Raw genomic sequence first — 16,576 nt, 5'->3', positions numbered from 1 at the left:
CTCTGGAATATTCATGTTTATCAGATAAATTGCCTATGGGTGAATGAAAGAAAAGGAGACAAACACAAGAGCTTAATTCAGATTTAGATTGTGTTTTTGTATTGGGCAGGAAAAAAAGAAGGCTGAATTGGCCCAGAAAACGTTATTTACTGACAACTTCCATGAATCTATCAAGTACATTCTAATAGATTTTGACACAAAATACCATGAGTGATTCCTGATTAGCACAGTTTATTAAAAGTAGGCTGCACGGAATGTCTCTCCATCACTCATTACCCAAAAAAATGAATAACTAATAACTATCAAGTGAATGGCTTATGATCATTTTAATTTAATAGAAATAGTATATTCCAAGGAATCGCCATTGAGGGTAGTTGTATTTGAAAAAGAAAGAGAAAAAGAAACATACCAGGCTCTACAGTTAAAATGGTGATAGTCCTGGCATTTGCCTGTCCTATTTATGCCTTGAATCTAAAGGCAAAGGCTCTCACCCTCAGTTCTTCTCCCTGACGATAGCTATTAGGACAAGTGTTTTTCTGGAAAGTAGGATTCACGTTAGAAAAAGTGTTACCAAAAAAGTATCTTTTTCAATAGCTGACCTCAGATCGTCAAAACAACTACTAGTTGTGCCTTTACTAAATGGTCTGATTGCACAAAAGAAAGGCACTCCTTTCCCTGATCTTTGCTGATTTGATGTATCAGTATTCACACTGCATGCACATTGATTATAAAGTTTTTAACATTCAATACAAAGCGATGTACATTTCATTATCAAATAGTATACTTACAGTGCCCCCTGTGGAACCCTTTTCACCCTAAGAGACACAAAAAACATTAGTATCCACAGAGGGTAAATGGAGATTGGGGTACTTACTATTGTTCCTAAAGAATATTTAATAATATGTCAATTATAGCCTGTTGGTAAGTGCAGCCGTTGAAGGCAAAGGAGGCTCAGCCTTTGGATGATGCTCTAAAGAGTGTGATTGACACTTAAGCTAGACTAGCTCTTATGGAAACAAGGAACATTGTACATTTGGTTGGAGGCATGTGTTTTCTTGCTAGCTCCACCACTCCACTGAGTGCAGCTTTACCCTTCACATCCACACGCCCTGCACTCTTCATGTTGCTCCCCCATCCACAAGTTTGGCAATTGCTTCCCCACCCTACCCCACTTGACTTATTTTGTTGTACAAAAACAAGAAAAGAGAGGTCAGATCAAACACTTGGTCAATCTAAGTGAAATCTCTATAGACCACAATTCAAGGAGTCAAAACAGGAATTACCACATCCGATTAGGAGTCAAAACAGGATTACCACATCCGATTTGGGTGGTAAAGAAAGCCCTCACACACTGACCTGGTCAGTGTCATGCTTCATCATCGGGCCCCACCGAAAGAGGCCGAATGCCTCTTCGGTGTGCTACGACGCCAGAAAGACTGCGGAGCTGGTTTGTGTGTGGGGGGCGTGCTCTTGTTTACAGTGAAATATTAAAAGTGCCTAAAAAAAGGGTATCAAAAACAAATTTTAATGAATGATCCCTGAGGCACAAAGCAAAGAGTATTATGTGTCTGTATTTACTTGCCAAGGTTCAGGATTGGTAAAATACAGGATATACTCAAATTCTTTTAGTCAACATGTTTCAGCCATAAGGGTGGTATATTACCGAGGCATTCTTCAGGACTAAACCCCGGCGGTATGGGCTCTCTAATCACCCACCCTAACCTGGGGACGTGAAAGTGAAAATTATAAAAGTGAAAAAAGTGCGTAAAAATGTTGGAAGAGTAAAATACTCAATTCCAAAAAATACTCCGTAAATTTGGAGTGTCACTGCACCTGTAAAGTGAAAAACAAAGACAAACAGAAGACAGACATGAACATTGTTAATATGAGCCTTCCTTCGTTGTCATAGTGCTCCATGATATGTGGCTCAAGTGGTGTTCCCAAAGTAAACATAGATTTTATGCACCATCCAGATAGCCCCTAGAGGATGATAGCAACTAGCTCTGGGAAGTGATGTGCTAGAGGTGTGCTATTTACAAGACAAACGATTAAGAATGGGGGGATTAAAAACGCAAATGCGTGTACTCCTTATGAAGGGATCAATGGACCTCAGAGGTCTGTGCCCCTCAAGTTGGTAATAGAAGGTATAACTCTCACTTTCAAAAAGGGCGCTACTAGCACCATGGGTCTCGGGAGGGGATCGGAGCGACCTGGCACATCCTAAAAAAGAAGAAATGGTACAGTTGCAAAAGCCTGTGCACGAGCAGATACTTAGCTCTATTGGCAGATGGAGCAGCGGTCTCGTTTTCAGTGGTTACTCACGCCCTCAGCGCTCTCGACCCGCTGCAAACCTGGTTGTGGCCTCAATGTCGGACCCCGAGGATAGAAAGCCGGGGTCGGTAAGCCTGTTTTTAAGGAGCTCGGTCGCGTATGCGACCTGTTTCCGGGTGGGCGTGTCTAGCCGAAAGCGAGGCTTGGGACGCACACGCCCACCCCGGCGGGCCCAGTCTTGTTCAAAACGAGGCTTGGATGTCGGCTGGTAGTGTTCCACCGGGGTAGTGAGGACAAAGTTGCTAGGACGAATAGCGTTGTAGCGCTAATGCCAGAAATACTAGTAGATCCAGAACTACTAGGTTCTCGTCATTTATTTAGAGCATTAGCACAAATAGGTCTATGTTGGAGGCAAAGGACTCTACCTTAGAGCAAACGCTCATGGCACTAAAAAGGTCTAGACTCTGGGTGTCAGGACTGGACTTTTTAGATGTAACTAGTCATTAATGAGAATCACAGGAAATGGAGTGACTGGTTTTGGCAGACAGATAGTTCCCAGTAATGGTTGGAGTAGTAGATCAGAAATAGCAATACTTCTCTCAAGATAGTATTGAGCTCCAAGGAATGTCATCGTTAAGCCCATTAACGTTGGTGCCCAGACGATACACCCAACGTTGCTCCTTTTCGAAAAGTCTACTGGTTATGTTGGCTGTACCCTTCACCTCTTCGATTACCGTCCACCTCATGTCATTCGGAGTGTGGTTTCTGTCCAGAAAGTGGCGGCTCAATTTAGTGGTTAGTTTTTTGCATCTAACATTGCTCCGATGCTCGCAGATACGTTGTTTTATTCTGCGCGTTGTCATGCCGACATAGCGTAGCTGGCATGGACACGTGATCAAATACACCACGTTCATGGTGTTACAATTAGTATGTTCTCTTTGGGTCCATACTTTGCCCGCTTCAAGCGACAGAGTTTTGGTCGCCTCTGTCAGATGGCAGACACTACAGTTAGAGCACAGGAAATGCCCTACAACTTTTGGCATACCCCATGCGCTGGTGACTGTAGGCGTGGGTTCAGGGAATTTGTCCTTTGGACGGGTGTGCACCAGGGCGTCTTTTAGACTACGACCTTTTTTAAAAGAGAATAGAGGTTTCTCCCAATTCTCCCTGTAAGAGGTCAGTATGTTCCAATGTTTGTTTATGGATTTTTTCATCATGTTAGACAGGCTGCTGTATGTAGTCACACACGTGAGGGGTATTGATCCCGGGTTGGTGACTTTTTCCTCTAGCAGGGCCTCCCTTGGTTGGTTCCTCGCTCTCTTGAAACCTTTACTCAGGATAGGTGCTGGATATCCTCTGTCTTTCAATTTCCCAGTAAGGTTTAAGGACTGTTCTTTGAAGTCCGAAAGGGAGGTACAGTTGCGCCTAAGTCTCAAATATTGCCCATAGGGGAGGTTTTCCTTCAAAGGGCGGGGATGAAAGCTACTGAACTCTAGGAGGTTGTTTTTTGCAGTGGGCTTATGATGTGTCTTAGTCCTAAGGCCAGCTCCTTGCACCGAAATCTCAACATCGAGGAAGACAATCTCAGATCTGCTCTTGGTGTTTGTAAACCGCAAATTGCGGTCTAGGGTGTTAATCCAATTAAGGAATAGATCAAGATCGGTGTCATTCCCAGTCCATAGTAGTAGGATGTCATCTATGTAGCGCTTCCACAGGAGCATTGAAGATGAGAAAGATTGGGAGGTAGGCAGGATGTATTTGGCCTCAAAATCTGCTACATACAACCCTGCCACGCTTGGAGCAAAAATGCTGCCCATGCTGGTCCCTGAGCATTGTAGATAAAGCTTGTCTTTAAAAGAGAAGAAGTTCTCTTTAAGGGCAATTGTGGCACACTCGATAATGAAGGCTTTGGGTGTTTGATGATCCCATTCAGTGGAGTCTAGTGATTCTGCCAGGACTCTGATCGTGTCTTCCTGGGGGATACTCGTGTACAGACTTTCAACGTCCAGGGTAACGAGAGTGACTGAATTTTCCGGGAAGGTTACATCTGATAGTAGGCGTAGGAGACTTTTGGTATCCTTGAGGTAAGTTGGGGTGGACTGCACCAAAGGTTTCAGGAAGTAGTCACAAAATTCGGATAGGGGCTCAAGGAGAGAACCGATACCCGAGACAATCGGACGGCCTGGTGGAGGAAGTCTGTTTTTGTGCATTTTCGGTAATGTGTAAAAATAGGGTATCACACATTTGGAATTCCTCAGAAACGCAGCCTCGTTTTTGGACACCTGTCCTTCTTCCTCTGCCTGTTCAACAAGGGTCGTAATCCTATTGGTGAGGACTGCAGTGGGGTCTACTGTTAGTGGGGTGTAGTTCCGAGTGTCCTCAAGCAATTGATAGCATGATTTCTCGTAGTCAATAGTGTCTTGAATGACGATGCCCCCGCCTTTATCGGCCGGCTTGATAGTAATCGTGCTGTCATTTTGCAGTTGTTGCAGTGCTTGATACTCAGCAGTGCTGAAATTACCGAAAACTACGGGGTTTTCACAGGACTCTAGGTCTTTGAATACAGCCTGCTCAAAGGTTGTGATCGCTGCAGGCGTGGTGTGAGGAGGGGGGGTGAAGGTTGAACTTGGTCTCAAACCTGTATCACCGTTTCTTGTAGCCTCGTTGGGGTCATCCTTGCCTTCGAAAAAAGCTTTCGGTTTAAGTTTTCGGAAAAAACTGGCAAGTTCACAGTGAAGTTTGAACTTGTCAGGTCTGGCTTTAGGAACAAAATCCAGGCCTTTCTCAAGCACCTGGACTTCAGTGGGTGTTAGTACTCTGGTAGAAAGGTTGGTCACTAGGCTTACATCCCGCTCGTTCCTGGTTGTTGGTTGCTGCGAGTGTGGCTCGCTACAGAGTCGTCCTCCTCCCAGGTAACTCGGTTGTTGCCTCTCTTTCCTCTCCCTCTCCGGCCGCTCTCTAAAAAAGGCTGCCTTTGTTGGTTCTGGAAATTGGGTGGGGGCATAAAACCTGGGTTCCAGCCCTTGAAAGGAAACTGAGGTTGGTGAAAGGCAAAGGGATTATGGCCCATCATCATTTGAGGTGGTTGCCATTGATGATGTTGACCTTGGTTCCCTTGTCTGCCCCTTGCGTTTCTATTTCCACGATTCCCTCTTCCCTTTGTTTGCTTGAATGAGCTATTGCTCGATCCACTGCTGTTGGAAGACTCATCATCAGAGTGGTCAGATTTGTTGTTGTTTCGAGTAGGGGGGGTGAAAGTGGGAGCAGAATAGGGATACACCTTTTCAAACTCAAACTTTTTTTGATCTTTTTGTAATTTGGTTGCTTTCGACTGCATCAAATTATCTCTGTACTCATTCAGTTCCTTATTGAGTTCGTCCAACCGTTTTTTAAAACCAGTGATCGTGGTTTTAAAGTTTCTTTCAGTTTCTGTGATCTCCACCATCAGTGCTTCAGAGAGTCTTAGCGCTGTTTTGATAATTAGGACTAGCCAGTCGCGTGTACAATGCCAAGGGATCATGGCCCAGTCTTTGCGGAAGGTCGCATCATTCAGGAAGATACGAGGGGCATTAGTAACTAGCAACCCTTTGGGTGCCGCGTTTGACATCAGATATTGTTTAAGGATAGTCCCATGGAGAATGGTGCGGATATGCTCTCTTTTTTTCTCTGTGAGATTTTCCCATTCAGTGGTATTAGCTATTGCCTGTGATATTTGGGGATCTGCAAATATCGATGTGTCCGACATCAGTTCCTCTATCTCTGATTCGGAATATGTCAGGCCCATGTTCGCCATGGTGGAGTAGTACAAGTGAGGCAAAAGGAGTAAATCTTTAAAACCCAGCAATGAAGGGGATTTTCTTGCCGGTAGTAAAAAGAAGCTCTCACAGCTGTGCGCTGCTATAATACTTAACAACAAAGTGAGAGGTAGGGAGAAGGAGACACTCTCTTAGTCCCCAGTCAGTTATGCAAAAACAAGAAAAGAGAGGTCAGATCAAACACTTGGTCAATCTAAGTGAAATCTCTATAGACCACAATTCAAGGAGTCAAAACAGGAATTACCACATCCGATTAGGAGTCAAAACAGGATTACCACATCCGATTTGGGTGGTAAAGAAAGCCCTCACACACTGACCTGGTCAGTGTCATGCTTCATCATCGGGCCCCACCGAAAGAGGCCGAATGCCTCTTCGGTGTGCTACGACGCCAGAAAGACTGCGGAGCTGGTTTGTGTGTGGGGGGCGTGCTCTTGTTTACAGTGAAATATTAAAAGTGCCTAAAAAAAGGGTATCAAAAACAAATTTTAATGAATGATCCCTGAGGCACAAAGCAAAGAGTATTAGTTGTCTGTATTTACTTGCCAAGGTTCAGGATTGGTAAAATACAGGATATACTCAAATTCTTTTAGTCAACATGTTTCAGCCATAAGGGTGGTATATTACCGAGGCATTCTTCAGGACTAAACCCCGGCGGTATGGGCTCTCTAATCACCCACCCTAACCTGGGGACGTGAAAGTGAAAATTATAAAAGTGAAAAAAGTGCGTAAAAATGTTGGAAGAGTAAAATACTCAATTCCAAAAAATACTCCGTAAATTTGGAGTGTCACTGCACCTGTAAAGTGAAAAACAAAGACAAACAGAAGACAGACATGAACATTGTTAATATGAGCCTTCCTTCGTTGTCATAGTGCTCCATGATATGTGGCTCAAGTGGTGTTCCCAAAGTAAACATAGATTTTGTGCACCATCCAGATAGCCCCTAGAGGATGATAGCAACTAGCTCTGGGAAGTGATGTGCTAGAGGTGTGCTATTTACAAGACAAACGATTAAGAATGGGGGGATTAAAAACGCAAATGCGTGTACTCCTTATGAAGGGATCAATGGACCTCAGAGGTCTGTGCCCCTCAAGTTGGTAATAGAAGGTATAACTCTCACTTTCAAAAAGGGCGCTACTAGCACCATGGGTCTCGGGAGGGGATCAGAGCGACCTGGCACATCCTAAAAAAGAAGAAATGGTACAGTTGCAAAAGCCTGTCCACGAGCAGATACTTAGCTCTATTGGCAGATGGAGCAGCGGTCTCGTTTTCAGTGGTTACTCACGCCCTCAGCGCTCTCGACCCGCTGCAAACCTGGTTGTGGCCTCAATGTCGGAACCCGAGGATAGAAAGCCGGGGTCGGTAAGCCTGTTTTTAAGGAGCTCGGTCGCGTATGCGACCTGTTTCCGGGTGGGCGTGTCTAGCCGAAAGCGAGGCTTGGGACGCACACGCCCACCCCGGCGGGCCCAGTCTTGTTCAAAACGAGGCTTGGATGTCGGCTGGTAGTGTTCCACCGGGGTAGTGAGGACAAAGTTGCTAGGACGAATAGCGTTGTAGCGCTAATGCCAGAAATACTAGTAGATCCAGAACTACTAGGTTCTCGTCATTTATTTAGAGCATTAGCACAAATAGGTCTATGTTGGAGGCAAAGGACTCTACCTTAGAGCAAACGCTCATGGCACTAAAAAGGTCTAGACTCTGGGTGTCAGGACTGGACTTTTTAGATGTAACTAGTCATTAATGAGAATCACAGGAAATGGAGTGACTGGTTTTGGCAGACAGATAGTTCCCAGTAATGGTTGGAGTAGTAGATCAGAAATAGCAATACTTCTCTCAAGATAGTATTGAGCTCCAAGGAATGTCATCGTTAAGCCCATTAACGTTGGTGCCCAGACGATACACCCAACGTTGCTCCTTTTCGAAAAGTCTACTGGTTATGTTGGCTGTACCCTTCACCTCTTCGATTACCGTCCACCTCATGTCATTCGGAGTGTGGTTTCTGTCCAGAAAGTGGCGGCTCAATTTAGTGGTTAGTTTTTTGCATCTAACATTGCTCCGATGCTCGCAGATACGTTGTTTTATTCTGCGCGTTGTCATGCCGACATAGCGTAGCTGGCATGGACACGTGATCAAATACACCACGTTCATGGTGTTACAATTAGTATGTTCTCTTTGGGTCCATACTTTGCCCGCTTCAAGCGACAGAGTTTTGGTCGCCTCTGTCAGATAGCAGACACTACAGTTAGAGCACGGGAAATGCCCTACAACTTTTGGCATACCCCATGCGCTGGTGACTGTAGGCGTGGGTTCAGGGAATTTGTCCTTTGGACGGGTGTGCACCAGGGCGTCTTTTAGACTACGACCTTTTTTAAAAGAGAATAGAGGTTTCTCCCAATTCTCCCTGTAAGAGGTCAGTATGTTCCAATGTTTGTTTATGGATTTTTTCATCATGTTAGACAGGCTGCTGTATGTAGTCACACACGTGAGGGGTATTGATCCCGGGTTGGTGACTTTTTCCTCTAGCAGGGCCTCCCTTGGTTGGTTCCTCGCTCTCTTGAAACCTTTACTCAGGATAGGTGCTGGATATCCTCTGTCTTTCAATTTCCCAGTAAGGTTTAAGGACTGTTCTTTGAAGTCCGAAAGGGAGGTACAGTTGCGCCTAAGTCTCAAATATTGCCCATAGGGGAGGTTTTCCTTCAAAGGGCGGGGATGAAAGCTACTGAACTCTAGGAGGTTGTTTTTTGCAGTGGGCTTATGATGTGTCTTAGTCCTAAGGCCAGCTCCTTGCACCGAAATCTCAACATCGAGGAAGACAATCTCAGATCTGCTCTTGGTGTTTGTAAACCGCAAATTGCGGTCTAGGGTGTTAATCCAATTAAGGAATAGATCAAGATCGGTGTCATTCCCAGTCCATAGTAGTAGGATGTCATCTATGTAGCGCTTCCACAGGAGCATTGAAGATGAGAAAGATTGGGAGGTAGGCAGGATGTATTTGGCCTCAAAATCTGCTACATACAACCCTGCCACGCTTGGAGCAAAAATGCTGCCCATGCTGGTCCCTGAGCATTGTAGATAAAGCTTGTCTTTAAAAGAGAAGAAGTTCTCTTTAAGGGCAATTGTGGCACACTCGATAATGAAGGCTTTGGGTGTTTGATGATCCCATTCAGTGGAGTCTAGTGATTCTGCCAGGACTCTGATCGTGTCGTCCTGGGGGATACTCGTGTACAGACTTTCAACGTCCAGGGTAACGAGAGTGACTGAATTTTCCGGGAAGGTTACATCTGATAGTAGGCGTAGGAGACTTTTGGTATCCTTGAGGTAAGTTGGGGTGGACTGCACCAAAGGTTTCAGGGAGTAGTCACAAAATTCGGATAGGGGCTCAAGGAGAGAACCGATACCCGAGACAATCGGACGGCCTGGTGGAGGAAGTCTGTTTTTGTGCATTTTCGGTAATGTGTAAAAATAGGGTATCACACATTTGGAATTCCTCAGAAACGCAGCCTCGTTTTTGGACACCTGTCCTTCTTCCTCTGCCTGTTCAACAAGGGTCGTAATCCTATTGGTGAGGACTGCAGTGGGGTCTACTGTTAGTGGGGTGTAGTTCCGAGTGTCCTCAAGCAATTGATAGCATGATTTCTCGTAGTCAATAGTGTCTTGAATGACGATGCCCCCGCCTTTATCGGCCGGCTTGATAGTAATCGTGCTGTCATTTTGCAGTTGTTGCAGTGCTTGATACTCAGCAGTGCTGAAATTACCGAAAACTACGGGGTTTTCACAGGACTCTAGGTCTTTGAATACAGCCTGCTCAAAGGTTGTGATCGCTGCAGGCGTGGTGTGAGGAGGGGGGGTGAAGGTTGAACTTGGTCTCAAACCTGTATCACCGTTTCTTGTAGCCTCGTTGGGGTCATCCTTGCCTTCGAAAAAAGCTTTCAGTTTAAGTTTTCGGAAAAAACTGGCAAGTTCACAGTGAAGTTTGAACTTGTCAGGTCTGGCTTTAGGAACAAAACCCAGGCCTTTCTCAAGCACCTGGACTTCAGTGGGTGTTAGTACTCTGGTAGAAAGGTTGGTCACTAGGCTTACATCCCGCTCGTTCCTGGTTGTTGGTTGCTGCGAGTGTGGCTCGCTACAGAGTCGTCCTCCTCCCAGGTAACTCGGTTGTTGCCTCTCCTCTTTCCTCTCCCTCTCCGGCCGCTCTCTAAAAAAGGCTGCCTTTGTTGGTTCTGGAAATTGGGTGGGGGCATAAAACCTGGGTTCCAGCCCATGAAAGGAAACTGAGGTTGGTGAAAGGCAAAGGGATTATGGCCCATCATCATTTGAGGTGGTTGCCATTGATGATGTTGACCTTGGTTCCCTTGTCTGCCCCTTGCGTTTCTATTTCCACGATTCCCTCTTCCCTTTGTTTGCTTGAATGAGCTATTGCTCGATCCACTGCTGTTGGAAGACTCATCATCAGAGTGGTCAGATTTGTTGTTGTTTCGAGTAGGGGGGGTGAAAGTGGGAGCAGAATAGGGATACACCTTTTCAAACTCAAACTTTTTTTGATCTTTTTGTAATTTGGTTGCTTTCGACTGCATCAAATTATCTCTGTACTCATTCAGTTCCTTATTGAGTTCGTCCAACCGTTTTTTAAAACCAGTGATCGTGGTTTTAAAGTTTCTTTCAGTTTCTGTGATCTCCACCATCAGTGCTTCAGAGAGTCTTAGCGCTGTTTTGATAATTAGGACTAGCCAGTCGCGTGTACAATGCCAAGCGATCATGGCCCAGTCTTTGCGGAAGGTCGCATCATTCAGGAAGATACGAGGGGCATTAGTAACTAGCAACCCTTTGGGTGCCGCGTTTGACATCAGATATTGTTTAAGGATAGTCCCATGGAGAATGGTGCGGATATGCTCTCTTTTTTTCTCTGTGAGATTTTCCCATTCAGTGGTATTAGCTATTGCCTGTGATATTTGGGGATCTGCAAATATCGATGTGTCCGACATCAGTTCCTCTATCTCTGATTCGGAATATGTCAGGCCCATGTTCACCATGGTGGAGTAGTACAAGTGAGGCAAAAGGAGTAAATCTTTAAAACCCAGCAATGAAGGGGATTTTCTTGCCGGTAGTAAAAAGAAGCTCTCACAGCTGTGCGCTGCTATAATACTTAACAACAAAGGGAGAGGTAGGGAGAAGGAGACACTCTCTTAGTCCCCAGTCAGTTATGCAAAAACAAGAAAAGAGAGGTCAGATCAAACACTTGGTCAATCTAAGTGAAATCTCTATAGACCACAATTCAAGGAGTCAAAACAGGAATTACCACATCCGATTAGGAGTCAAAACAGGATTACCACATCCGATTTGGGTGGTAAAGAAAGCCCTCACACACTGACCTGGTCAGTGTCATGCTTCATCATCGGGCCCCACCGAAAGAGGCCGAATGCCTCTTCGGTGTGCTACGACGCCAGAAAGACTGCGGAGCTGGTTTGTGTGTGGGGGGCGTGCTCTTGTTTACAGTGAAATATTAAAAGTGCCTAAAAAAAGGGTATCAAAAACAAATTTTAATGAATGATCCCTGAGGCACAAAGCAAAGAGTATTATGTGTCTGTATTTACTTGCCAAGGTTCAGGATTGGTAAAATACAGGATATACTCAAATTCTTTTAGTCAACATGTTTCAGCCATAAGGGTGGTATATTACCGAGGCATTCTTCAGGACTAAACCCCGGCGGTATGGGCTCTCTAATCACCCACCCTAACCTGGGGACGTGAAAGTGAAAATTATAAAAGTGAAAAAAGTGCGTAAAAATGTTGGAAGAGTAAAATACTCAATTCCAAAAAATACTCCGTAAATTTGGAGTGTCACTGCACCTGTAAAGTGAAAAACAAAGACAAACAGAAGACAGACATGAACATTGTTAATATGAGCCTTCCTTCGTTGTCATAGTGCTCCATGATATGTGGCTCAAGTGGTGTTCCCAAAGTAAACATAGATTTTATGCACCATCCAGATAGCCCCTAGAGGATGATAGCAACTAGCTCTGGGAAGTGATGTGCTAGAGGTGTGCTATTTACAAGACAAACGATTAAGAATGGGGGGATTAAAAACGCAAATGCGTGTACTCCTTATGAAGGGATCAATGGACCTCAGAGGTCTGTGCCCCTCAAGTTGGTAATAGAAGGTATAACTCTCACTTTCAAAAAGGGCGCTACTAGCACCATGGGTCTCGGGAGGGGATCGGAGCGACCTGGCACATCCTAAAAAAGAAGAAATGGTACAGTTGCAAAAGCCTGTGCACGAGCAGATACTTAGCTCTATTGGCAGATGGAGCAGCGGTCTCGTTTTCAGTGGTTACTCACGCCCTCAGCGCTCTCGACCCGCTGCAAACCTGGTTGTGGCCTCAATGTCGGACCCCGAGGATAGAAAGCCGGGGTCGGTAAGCCTGTTTTTAAGGAGCTCGGTCGCGTATGCGACCTGTTTCCGGGTGGGCGTGTCTAGCCGAAAGCGAGGCTTGGGACGCACACGCCCACCCCGGCGGGCCCAGTCTTGTTCAAAACGAGGCTTGGATGTCGGCTGGTAGTGTTCCACCGGGGTAGTGAGGACAAAGTTGCTAGGACGAATAGCGTTGTAGCGCTAATGCCAGAAATACTAGTAGATCCAGAACTACTAGGTTCTCGTCATTTATTTAGAGCATTAGCACAAATAGGTCTATGTTGGAGGCAAAGGACTCTACCTTAGAGCAAACGCTCATGGCACTAAAAAGGTCTAGACTCTGGGTGTCAGGACTGGACTTTTTAGATGTAACTAGTCATTAATGAGAATCACAGGAAATGGAGTGACTGGTTTTGGCAGACAGATAGTTCCCAGTAATGGTTGGAGTAGTAGATCAGAAATAGCAATACTTCTCTCAAGATAGTATTGAGCTCCAAGGAATGTCATCGTTAAGCCCATTAACGTTGGTGCCCAGACGATACACCCAACGTTGCTCCTTTTCGAAAAGTCTACTGGTTATGTTGGCTGTACCCTTCACCTCTTCGATTACCGTCCACCTCATGTCATTCGGAGTGTGGTTTCTGTCCAGAAAGTGGCGGCTCAATTTAGTGGTTAGTTTTTTGCATCTAACATTGCTCCAATGCTCGCAGATACGTTGTTTTATTCTGCGCGTTGTCATGCCGACATAGCGTAGCTGGCATGGACACGTGATCAAATACACCACGTTCATGGTGTTACAATTAGTATGTTCTCTTTGGGTCCATACTTTGCCCGCTTCAAGCGACAGAGTTTTGGTCGCCTCTGTCAGATGGCAGACACTACAGTTAGAGCACGGGAAATGCCCTACAACTTTTGGCATACCCCATGCGCTGGTGACTGTAGGCGTGGGTTCAGGGAATTTGTCCTTTGGACGGGTGTGCACCAGGGCGTCTTTTAGACTACGACCTTTTTTAAAAGAGAATAGAGGTTTCTCCCAATTCTCCCTGTAAGAGGTCAGTATGTTCCAATGTTTGTTTATGGATTTTTTCATCATGTTAGACAGGCTGCTGTATGTAGTCACACACGTGAGGGGAATTGATCCCGGGTTGGTGACTTTTTCCTCTAGCAGGGCCTCCCTTGGTTGGTTCCTCGCTCTCTTGAAACCTTTACTCAGGATAGGTGCTGGATATCCTCTGTCTTTCAATTTCCCAGTAAAAACAGGCTTACCGACCCCGGCTTTCTATCCTCGGGGTCCGACATTGAGGCCACAACCAGGTTTGCAGCGGGTCGAGAGCGCTGAGGGCGTGAGTAACCACTGAAAACGAGACCGCTGCTCCATCTGCCAATAGAGCTAAGTATCTGCTCGTGCACAGGCTTTTGCAACTATACCATTTCTTCTTTTTTAGGATGTGCCAGGTCGCTCCGATCCCCTCCCGAGACCCATGGTGCTAGTAGCGCCCTTTTTGAAAGTGAGAGTTATACCTTCTATTACCAACTTGAGGGGCACAGACCTCTGAGGTCCATTGATCCCTTCATAAGGAGTACATGCATTTGCGTTTTTAATCCCCCCATTCTTAATCGTTTGTCTTGTAAATAGCACACCTCTAGCACATCACTTCCCAGAGCTAGTTGCTATCATCCTCTAGGGGCTATCTGGATGGTGCATAAAATCTATGTTTACTTTGGGAACACCACTTGAGCCACATATCATGGAGCACTATGACAACGAAGGAAGGCTCATATTAACAATGTTCATGTCTGTCTTCTGTTTGTCTTTGTTTTTCACTTTACAGGTGCAGTGACACTCCAAATTTACGGAGTATTTTTTGGAATTGAGTATTTTACTCTTCCAACATTTTTACGCACTTTTTTCACTTTTATAATTTTCACTTTCACGTCCCCAGGTTAGGGTGGGTGATTAGAGAGCCCATACCGCCGGGGTTTAGTCCTGAAGAATGCCTCGGTAATATACCACCCTTATGGCTGAAACATGTTGACTAAAAGAATTTGAGTATATCCTGTATTTTACCAATCCTGAACCTTGGCAAGTAAATACAGACACATAATACTCTTTGCTTTGTGCCTCAGGGATCATTCATTAAAATTTGTTTTTGATACCCTTTTTTTAGGCACTTTTAATATTTCACTGTAAACAAGAGCACGCCCCCCACACACAAACCAGCTCCGCAGTCTTTCTGGCGTCGTAGCACACCGAAGAGGCATTCGGCCTCTTTCGGTGGGGCCCGATGATGAAGCATGACACTGACCAGGTCAGTGTGTGAGGGCTTTCTTTACCACCCAAATCGGATGTGGTAATCCTGTTTTGACTCCTAATCGGATGTGGTAATTCCTGTTTTGACTCCTTGAATTGTGGTCTATAGAGATTTCACTTAGATTGACCAAGTGTTTGATCTGACCTCTCTTTTCTTGTTTTTGCATAACTGACTGGGGACTAAGAGAGTGTCTCCTTCTCCCTACCTCTCCCTTTGTTGTTAAGTATTATAGCAGCGCACAGCTGTGAGAGCTTCTTTTTACTACCGGCAAGAAAATCCCCTTCATTGCTGGGTTTTAAAGATTTACTCCTTTTGCCTCACTTGTACTACTCCACCATGGCGAACATGGGCCTGACATATTCCGAATCAGAGATAGAGGAACTGATGTCGGACACATCGATATTTGCAGATCCCCAAATATCACAGGCAATAGCTAATACCACTGAATGGGAAAATCTCACAGAGAAAAAAAGAGAGCATATCCGCACCATTCTCCATGGGACTATCCTTAAACAATATCTGATGTCAAATGCGGCACCCAAAGGGTTGCTAGTTACTAATGCCCCTCGTATCTTCCTGAATGATGCGACCTTCCGCAAAGACTGGGCCATGATCGCTTGGCATTGTACACGCGACTGGCTAGTCCTAATTATCAAAACAGCGCTAAGACTCTCTGAAGCACTGATGGTGGAGATCACAGAAACTGAAAGAAACTTTAAAACCACGATCACTGGTTTTAAAAAACGGTTGGACGAACTCAATAAGGAACTGAATGAGTACAGAGATAATTTGATGCAGTCGAAAGCAACCAAATTACAAAAAGATCAAAAAAAGTTTGAGTTTGAAAAGGTGTATCCCTATTCTGCTCCCACTTTCACCCCCCCTACTCGAAACAACAACAAATCTGACCACTCTGAGGATGAGTCTTCCAACAGCAGTGGATCGAGCAATAGCTCATTCAAGCAAACAAAGGGAAGAGGGAATCGTGGAAATAGAAACGCAAGGGGCAGACAAGGGAACCAAGGTCAACATCATCAATGGCAACCACCTCAAATGATGATGGGCCATAATCCCTTTGCCTTTCACCAACCTCAGTTTCCTTTCATGGGCTGGAACCCAGGTTTTATGCCCCCACCCAATTTCCAGAACCAACAAAGGCAGCCTTTTTTAGAGAGCGGCCGGAGAGGGAGAGGAAAGAGGAGAGGCAACAACCGAGTTACCTGGGAGGAGGACGACTCTGTAGCGAGCCACACTCGCAGCAACCAACAACCAGGAACGAGCGGGATGTAAGCCTAGTGACCAACCTTTCTACCAGAGTACTAACACCCACTGAAGTCCAGGTGCTTGAGAAAGGCCTGGGTTTTGTTCCTAAAGCCAGACCTGACAAGTTCAAACTTCACTGTGAACTTGCCAGTTTTTTCCGAAAACTTAAACTGAAAGCTTTTTTCGAAGGCAAGGATGACCCCAACGAGGCTACAAGAAACGGTGATACAGGTTTGAGACCAAGTTCAACCTTCACCCCCCCTCCTCACACCACGCCTGCAGCGATCACAACCTTTGAGCAGGCTGTATTCAAAGACCTAGAGTCCTGTGAAAACCCCGTAGTTTTCGGTAATTTCAGCACTGCTGAGTATCAAAGCACTGCAACAACTGCAAAATGACAGCACGATTACTATCAAGCCGGCCGATAAAGGCGGGGGCATCGTCATTCAAGACACTATTGACTACGAGAAATCATGCTATCAATTGCTTGAGGACACTCGGAACTACAC

The 16,576-nt window shown here is 45.4% G+C and overlaps 1 protein-coding gene across 1 annotated transcript in view; it reads right to left on the bottom strand.

The window, feature by feature from the left end:
- Window positions 1–16,576, bottom strand: part of LOC144763327 (uncharacterized) — a 1,153,250-nt gene that overhangs the window by 758,823 nt on the left and 377,851 nt on the right. The window lies entirely within an intron of this gene.

Source organism: Lissotriton helveticus, chromosome 1_1 (assembly GCF_964261635.1).
Source record: "Lissotriton helveticus chromosome 1_1, aLisHel1.1, whole genome shotgun sequence".
In the NCBI taxonomy this organism is placed as follows: Eukaryota; Metazoa; Chordata; class Amphibia; order Caudata; family Salamandridae; genus Lissotriton; species Lissotriton helveticus.
The sequence above is the reverse complement of the archived record's forward strand: the minus strand, read 5'-3'. Positions and strand labels throughout refer to the sequence as shown.